A 9,152-nucleotide genomic window follows, 5' to 3' on the forward strand; every position below is an offset into this window, starting at 1 on the left:
CCAATGGTGCAAGGAATAGTGAAGCTTCCAGGATCTTTAAGCTTCGGATGGCAATTTTTGTTGCAGCACAACCACTGCATTCCTTCGTGAGAGCAACGGTCTCTAATTCATTCAAGCTTCACCTTCCTAGGGAGAATACCTTTCATAAATTTGGCATACACTAGGCATTTGCTCAAGAGCTTCAGTGAAAGGTATGTTGATGTGAAGTTTCTTGAACACCTCCAGAAACTTCGCAAACTGTTTATTCCAGTTTCTTCTTTTACAACCCCTTAGGAAAAGGAGGTGGAGGATAGATTTGTTTTCTCCCATGTATTACTCTCAGGAGGAGTGTGCTCACAGTAGTCTTCCTTGGTTCCACTTCGGCTTCCTTCTGCTCTTCTTCTTCATCAGCCTTCCACTTCAGCAATTGGAGTTTTAGCTACTTCAGGATTCGCAACCGTACCAGATCTGAATGTAATTACCTTAACATGCTCTTGAGCCTTCCTTCTTGCCTGACACTTCAGTATCGCTTGGAAGCGTGCCAGGTTGGCGATTAAGTAAGGCATTCGCAATTTGCCCAACTTGATTTTCCAAGGTCTTAATAGAGACAGCTTGGCTCTTGCACATGAGTCTCAACTCCTCTAATTCAGATTTTTCGTTAGCTTAAGGTAGTTGCTAAAGTTGAAGTTGTTGCTTCGGGGCATATTGCGATTGCTGAAAACCAGGAGGATTATATTGCCTTGCTGTATATTGCTGATAAGATTGTTGCACCGCATTCTGATTGTTGCTCCAACTGAAGTTAGGATGATTGCGGTTGGTCGGATGATAAGTGGTTGGATCTTGTTGTTTTAACCTCTGAAAGTTGCTCACAAATTGAGTTGATTCGCTAGAAATAGCACACTCTCAGTTTCATGTGCTCCCGCACAAAGTTCACAAACACTGGTAATCTGATTAACTCCATAATTGGCCAAAGAGTCCACTTTCATCATCAAAGCTTGTAGTTGAGCAGTTATAGCAGTAGCTTGATCAACTTCCAGAATTCCTGCTACCTTCCCTTGCAGCATTCTTTGCGTAGTATTCTGGTATTCATTGGCTGCCATTAGCTCAATCAACTCGTAAGCTTCATTATAGCTTTTAGCCCATAAGGCTCCACCAGATGCTGCATCAAGCATATGTCTAGAATGTGCACCTAGAACATTGTAGAAATAGTTTATGATCATCCAATCAGGCATGTCGTGGTGTGGGCACTTCCTTAGCATCTTCTTATAGCGATCACAAACCTCATACAAAGATTCACCAGTTTGCTGAGCAAACTATGTAAGAGCATTCCTGATTGCAAGCAGTCTTCGCCATAGGAAAGAATTTAGTGAGAAATTTTGAGCAAGATCCTCCCATTTGGTGATAGACCCCGTTGGTAGAGAATGTAACCAACACTTCGCTTTGTCCCTCAAAGAGAATGGGAATAGTCGCAGCTTAATGGCATCTTCAGACACATCGTTGACTTGAAAGTGTCACAGATCTCGATGAAATCCCTAATGTGCATGTTTGGGTCTTCAGTAGGATTACCCCCAAACTGAACTGAGTTTCTGTATGATCTGAATCGTGCTCGACTGGATCTCAAAAGAGTTAGCCTTGATGGCTCGCCTGATGATGCTTGATTGAAGGCCATTGATCTTCGGCTTAGAAAAGTCCATCAAAGCCTTAGAATTATATGCTTGCTCCTCCATCTCTAATAAAGGCGGTTCTTCGATTTTCTCTTCTTCAGCTACTTTCTCTTCATCCTCAAAAACTTCCCTACGTTCAACTACTACTTTTTCCTCGTGTTTTTCCAGAGAATCTCTGTTAGAGGTGTTCCAGAAATGTCTGCGATCGAGTAAATAGCTCTACGAACAAATGGATCGCCTTGGAACCCGTGAACGCGTTTGCATAAACGATCGCTAGATTACCTGAAAGACAACAAGAAAGAAAAAGTATGTAAGTAACAATGTCCTATCCATTGAACTCTAACGATCACTGATGACAAATACATAAACTATTAGTTAAACACTGCAGTCCCCGGCAGCGGCGCCAAAAACTTGTTAGGGAAAAACACGCGCTAATAATTCATGCAAGTATACGCGTTCGCAAGTAATATAGAATCTTTTCTAGTTCATTCCCACAGAGACTGAATTGATTAACTTATGTAATTTATGCACCTATGCACCGATGATATGGCTATTATCCAATGTTAAGACAATAACAATTTTGGGTTGTTTATACAACGAATTATACTAATGATTATACTAAGAGAGTAAAGATTGTTATGAATTATATGAGACAAACATGGGATTCTAACTTCATTAAATACTTCATTCAATAGCCTTATTATTTTTAACCTTAGCATGCAATGGTGATGACACTAATCAGATAACACGAAACTTGCTAATCGCCAACTATCGTTGTACGAAGAACATACTAACAGACATCCACAAAAGAGATAGAAGCTGAATAAACACCAATTACATTGAGACCCTACCTGTCTGTAGAATTTGACAACTCCTAAAGGTTTAAAGCGACAAGTTATCTATCATGATTACACAGGGCAAGTAAGATGGGTAAAATACCTACGAATAATGCATAAAAATAACACAAGAACCTATGCTGGATGTCAAGTTCTAAATCCTTAAATTCACTGTCGCTTCATTAAGAATTAACACGATATCTTACAAGTTCGCGACTCTTATAAGACGAATAAATACAACCAATACTAGGCTATCATAAAATCACCACACACTAAGGCATACAAATAATTTAACTAAAGAAATCCATAAATAAATCCACTAGAACCCAACGATAACGATTAGCCCATAATCGGACTCATCATCAACTTGGGTTCCGATGGATGCATGGTATAATAAACGTAGTCTTTATAATGAATTAATAAAACCAGGTATGAAACAAGAGTAAGGTTCACAAAATAAGAAGACTAGCATCCAAGTTACAACTTAGAACAAAGATTCACAAGTAAAAACAAGATCTTCTTCGTCTTCATTGAATTCGTGCTAAAACGGTCTTCTTACGGCTCTCTTTGCGCTCTGGTACGTCTCTCTATTAAAAACAACCTTATTTGAATATATATAGCAGCCCTAAACAATCTGGAAGTCTTCCCTTTTAGAATCAAAGTAGAAACAGGATTCTTGAATTTGGCACTGGCACGGCCGCGCGCTATCACAGCACGGGCGCGCTGTCTTTCTGGAACCCCGGCGCGGCCGCGCGCTATCACAGCACGGGTGCGCCATCCTTCTGGGAAAAACTCAGATTTCATCTTTTTCCTGCTACTTTGAGCTGGCTTTCCACGAGCTTTTATTCCAATAACACCTGGACACCAAATTAGCACCAAAATAATGCTAATTGACCTGATTACCTAGATAATGCCTGAAATGCAAAAACAGTAGAAAACACGTTAAAACACTTAACAACTTGAGTGTAAATGCATCAATTCGAAGCTTATTAGAGCATAATAAAGTGTCATAAATGCCACTCAACAATATTATTTACTGACTGGGTTATCGTATTTTGAGGTGGTATATTACAATTTTTTTTAGATCTGAAAAGATGAGTTCTTAGAAGGTCAGTAGTATTAAGGTTCCTCAGTTAGATAAGTCGAGATATAATCTATGGAAAAAGAAAATGCTTTTATATATACGGGCATCAAATCCAGAGTATATGAGGGTATAAAGAGAAGGAAGACATGTGCCGATGAAGGATCATCCGGAGTTGCCTAATATAAGGATGACATGTCCTGAAGCAGAATTGAGTGCTCGTGACAAAGAACTGATAGCTCTGGATGAAGGCCGGCAACTTATTTTGGTGGATTTGATGGATGATGACACGAGTCACCAAATTATGGTTTGTGAGAGTGCCAAAACATGTGAGAGACCATAGAACTGCTTATGGAAGGAACTGAAGATGTCAGCCAGAATTAACTAGATATCTTGACTTCACAATATGAGGCTTTTAAGTCCTTACTTGGAGAAAGTATCACTCAAGTCTTTGAAAGATTGAGCAAGCTGTTAAATAAATGAAGTATTCATGGCAAGACTTATCCTCAGAGAGAAGTCAATAGAAACTTCTTTCTAGTCATACCTCACCACTTGTAGAATAGGGTTTCATCTGTTCGTGAACGAGTTGATTTTGAGACAATGACACTTGAGAAGTTATATGGTAAATTGAAGACACATAAGATGGAGTAAGAACAAAGGAAGATCATCTATGGTGGTGGTACTGTTAATAGCAAGAATGCTGAACTACTCAAGACAACTGCTCTTGTAGCCAGTAGATTCAAAGAGCTTGACATTACTGCTGAAAAGCCTAAGTCTGAAGTTGAAACGCTCTTTGGAGCTGAGATTGATGATGAAAACCACTCTGGGAATCCAAGTGACTACTACACCACTGAGGAGCTACTAAGCATGGAAGATCTTACTATGGCCAACTTAGTTGGGATGTTCAGTAACATCAGGTTAGAAGAAAGCAAGGCTTTAGGGGTTCTGGAAGCAGCAACCGTGGTCAGAGGTCAAGTTCATATTCTGGATCAGGTTATAAGATAGGGATGGTAGACTGAAGCAATTTCAGATGCTACAATTGTGATGAGGTTGGGCACTTTGCCACTGAATGTAGGAAGTCCCAAAAAGCAAGGGATAAAGGAAAAGTTTATTAGAAGGACTCAGGCAACTCAAGGAAGTATTCGGTGAATTCTTACATAACTGAGGGGAAGAGCTAGGATGACACTGACGATGAAGAAGAACAATATGTAAATTTTGCATTGATGGTAGAATCTTCATCTCAGGTAAAATTTCCAACTATTCATGCTTTACCTCCAGATAACTTGTGTGAGAATGAATACTGTGTCGCCTTCAGGCAGAATATCCCGGTGTATGGAAATGTTGTTTCTCATCACGATCTTAAGGCACGATGCAATACAAAGGAATGCGTTGAACAACATGATGCCATAAAAGAAGTGTTTAGAAATGTTAGTACTACACTAAGATTTACTCTGCTAGATATCGAAGACCTTAAAGTAGAACTAAAGAAAATTAAAGATGAAAATAATAATTTAGTTCTAGATAGGGTTAGTGTTGAGAATCTTAAGTAAACCAATAAATATTTAGAGCTTAAGATTATTGAGCACCTTGAGAAAGAGGAAGAGCTTAAGAACAAGAATGCAGAACTAGAAACTAAATTGCATGCGTTTACTGATTCTGCAATTTTTGCTAAGAAGCTCATAGCTGATCAAGTAGTAGGTGGAAAGGTTGACGAACTTAGAAAATCTTCTAAGAAACGAGTAGTTGAAAATGACCCTGTAGAGAAAGTTGTTAATCCCCCTAGTACACCTCATGTTCTTAAGGAAGCTAAGAAGCCTCTGTTTAAGAAAGCTATTGTTGAGCCCTTTGATGAAGATAATCTTTATATTCATCATGATATGCTTGTTGAGGATCTCGAGCTCTCAAGGAGATAAAAGGCAAAGAAACCTATGTCTCTTTCTAGTGACTCTAATTTATCTTTTACCGGACTAGGTTTTACTTCCAAGACTAAGAAGAATAGAAGTAGAAATGGCAGGATAGGAACTAATGGCCGTAGGAAGTTATGTAATAAATGTGGTTCTGTTGGTCACCTTACTCATGCTTGTAGATAGGTTAAAGTAGAAAATGTTAAAAATGCTTATGTGCATAACATGCCTAAAGTTTCTAAGTATGATAAGTCTGTTTGCATGCCATGTGTAGTATCTTTCATGCACACTTATCTTGATTCCACACACTCACAGAACACATCTCATAATAATGATAAGCATGCTAGTAAGAACACTGGTAGATTAAAGACTGTAAGCCCTCCTAAAGCTAGGAAAGTGGCACTTGTCACCAAGCCCAAGAGCAAGTTTGTCGGTGCTTCTGAAAGTGACAAGGAAACAGTCAATGATAAAGAAAAATTTGTTAAGCCTGTCAATTATGTTAAGAGAAATGTTATATATTCAAATGCTTCTAAGTCTTCTGGACCCAACTTAGTTTGGGTACCAAAGAAAACTTAATCATCTTTGTTTTCAGGGCATTAAGCAGAAGAAGGTCATGTAGATTCTAGACAGTGGATGTTCAAGGCATATGACTGAAGATAGAGCCCTGCTATCAAAGGTGGTTGAGAAAGCTGGCCCAGTGGTTACTTTTGGAGATGGCAGTAAAGGTTACACTACGGGATATGGCTTTTGGAAATTGGCAATGTCATCATTGAAGAAATCTCTCTGGTTGAAGGTCTTATGCATAATCTCCTCAGTATCAGTCAATTATGTGATAAAGGATGCAAAGTTTTGTTCAAGAAGAAGAAGTGTTTGATCTCTAATCAGAAAAATGAAAAGCTGACTCTCAATGGAGTTAGAAAGGGTGATTTTTTCATAGCTAACTGAATTATGCAGGTGGTCAAGTAATGTGCTTCTACAATAAAGCTTCTTCAGATGAAATTTGGTTATGGCATAAGAAGCTCTCCCACTTGAACTTCAAGACCATGAATTCTTTGGTTAAGAGGAAATTGGTGAGAGGATTGTCCGAGATAGAATTCAGTCATGATGGACTTTGTGAAGCATGTGAGAAAGGAAAGTCAAAGAGGGCATCACACAAGAAGAAGACAATGACTGACATCACTGAACCACTACAAATCCTTCATATGAAATCCAAAATGGAATCCATGTATCAAAATAAAGTATGGACTTTAGTTGATCCATCTGAAGGGGTAAAACCTATAGGGTGCAAGTGGGTTTTCAAGAAGAAAACTGACATGGATGGTAAAGTACAGACCTATAAAGCGCGTCTAGTGGCAAAAGGTTTCAAATAAATTCATGGTATAGACTATGATGAGACCATTTCACCAGTTGCTATAGTCAAGTCCATCAGGATTTTTCTAGCAGTAGTTGCTTACTTTGACTATGAGATTTGGAAAATGGATGTTAAAACCGCTTCCTTAAATGGGAGTCTTGAGGAGGATGTATACATGATACAACCTGGGGGTTTTGTCGATCCCAAGTTTACTAAGATGGTATGTAAGTTGCTTCGATCTATTTATGGATTAAAGCAAGCCTCAAGGAGATGAAATCGTCGTTTTGATGAAACAATCAAAGAATTTGGCTTTATTCAAAATGAAGATGAACCATGTGTTTACAAGAAGGTTAGTGGGTGCCATGTGGCATTCCTAGTACTATATGTAGATGACATATTACTAATAGGGAATGACATACCTTCTCTATAGGCTGTTAAGACTTGGTTGGGAAATAGTTTCTTGATGAAGGACTTAGGCGATGTTAACTATATATTAGGGATCAAGATCTATAGAGATAGATTAAGGAAATTAATCGGCCTAAGTCAGAGTACATACATTGACAAAGTATTGCATCATTTTGGGATGTAAGAGGCAAAAAGAGGATATGTCCCAATATCTCATAGGATATTGATCTCAAAAGAAAACTGCCCTAAATCATTAGATGATAAGGGTCGTATGAGCAAAGTTCCATATACTTCGGCAATTGGATCTATAATGTATGCGATAATATGTACTCATCCTGATGTTTTGTATGCCTTGAGCATGACGAGCAGATACCAGTCTAATCCAGGTGAGGGTCACTGGACAGCTGTCAAGAATATTCTTAAGTACTTGAAGAGGACTAAAGATTCATTCTTGGTGTATGGAGGAGATGAGAAGCTGGTTGTAAATGGTTACACTGATGCCAGCTTCCAGACAGACAGAGACGATTTAGTATCTTGGTCAGGTTTTGTGTTTTGCCTTAATGGAGGTGTTGTAAGCTGGAAGAGTGTAACACCCCCAAATCCGGGGTCGGGGATCCGGGTTATCACGAGTTCCATTTCCCTTAATAACACTTAATCTTAATAAACAATCAACTACTGCGTACTGTGACCCCACAATATACACACACACCACAAGTTATAGTCTCAGAGATGAATACCAAAAATAACACAAGTCATTTTATTCCACAATTATAAGCCATTACACCTCAAAAGGGTTCTGAATAAATTTACATTTCTTTGCCATTATTACAATTCATATAGATACATAAGTCTGGTACATCAGAAGTTGAAAGCCTAGCCTATTGGTAATTCCTACCTCAGCTACAGCGACATCAACGCCTACAGGAAACTGCAGATTGTTTCCTATTCGCTCGCAAATTGGGAGCTTGGTCCTGTTCATCTTGTCTATCTGTTGTTGTGTGATGAGAGAAGAAAGCAAGGGTGAGCAACAAGCCCACCGAAATAATATGTATAATAATTAACAATATATGACCATTCTCATAGTACTCATGAAAGTCTTGGTCAAGAAGAAATGAACCAAGTTGATATCTTAACGCGACTAAGTCATAAAATATTCAGTATATATATATACATATATACTTTTCATAATCTTTGAAATCCTCTGACATGTATACTATACACAGAGTTCCAGTTTATAACTATATAAAAATATCGTTGCAAGGTGATCTCATATATCTAACCTTGTCTCAACGTTTTTGTGAAAATCTTTGTCATGCATAAGATAATCATTAACCAGATATAAGTTGAAAAGACGAAGTTACAAGATACTCCAATATACTTATATCTTTTCCGAATACTACTTGAACTACCACCGTTCAAGGTATAATCAGTTTCAAAAGTTCATCACATAGATGAGACTACAAGAAAAGACTTGGATAGATTCAATCTTTGAAATATCATAATAAATAATGAAGTTACGAGATACTTCATTAAGTCCCGATATATATATACATATATATATACATTTCATACACTCCTTGAAAACCTCTGTTATGAAAATTATAAACAGAGTTGCAATATCCAATGAATTTTGGAAAGGAGAAAACCTTGGCATAAACGTGATATCTTGCTGATCAGGCAAAGATACCAATAAGTAACATTTTCTACTAGTAGACGGACGAATTCCCCACTGGTCATCACCCTGGTCGCAATAGGACCTTATGCTGGACTACCACTCAGCCACTTACGCATTTGATGGACTCCCACTGAGCCATTTACACTTTCATGGACGCCCACTGAGCCCATGTTGCTTATGCCGACTCAAATAGATGGACTTACTTCCCGAACGTTGGGTAAGTAATTAATTCATTTACCAAAACCGCAACCTTGTTG

The 9,152-nt window shown here is 38.3% G+C and overlaps 1 non-coding gene across 1 annotated transcript; it reads left to right on the forward strand.

Annotated features, from left to right (window-relative positions):
* Positions 1–1,209: 1,209 nt before the first annotated feature.
* Positions 1,210–1,316, forward strand: LOC141702938 (small nucleolar RNA R71). Its single transcript, XR_012567304.1, has one exon. It is a non-coding gene; the product is annotated as a small nucleolar RNA R71 (small nucleolar RNA).
* The last annotated feature ends 7,836 nt before the right edge of the window (positions 1,317–9,152 follow it).

This window comes from Apium graveolens, unplaced genomic scaffold (assembly GCF_009905375.1).
Source record: "Apium graveolens cultivar Ventura unplaced genomic scaffold, ASM990537v1 ctg5949, whole genome shotgun sequence".
Classification (NCBI taxonomy): Eukaryota; Viridiplantae; Streptophyta; class Magnoliopsida; order Apiales; family Apiaceae; genus Apium; species Apium graveolens.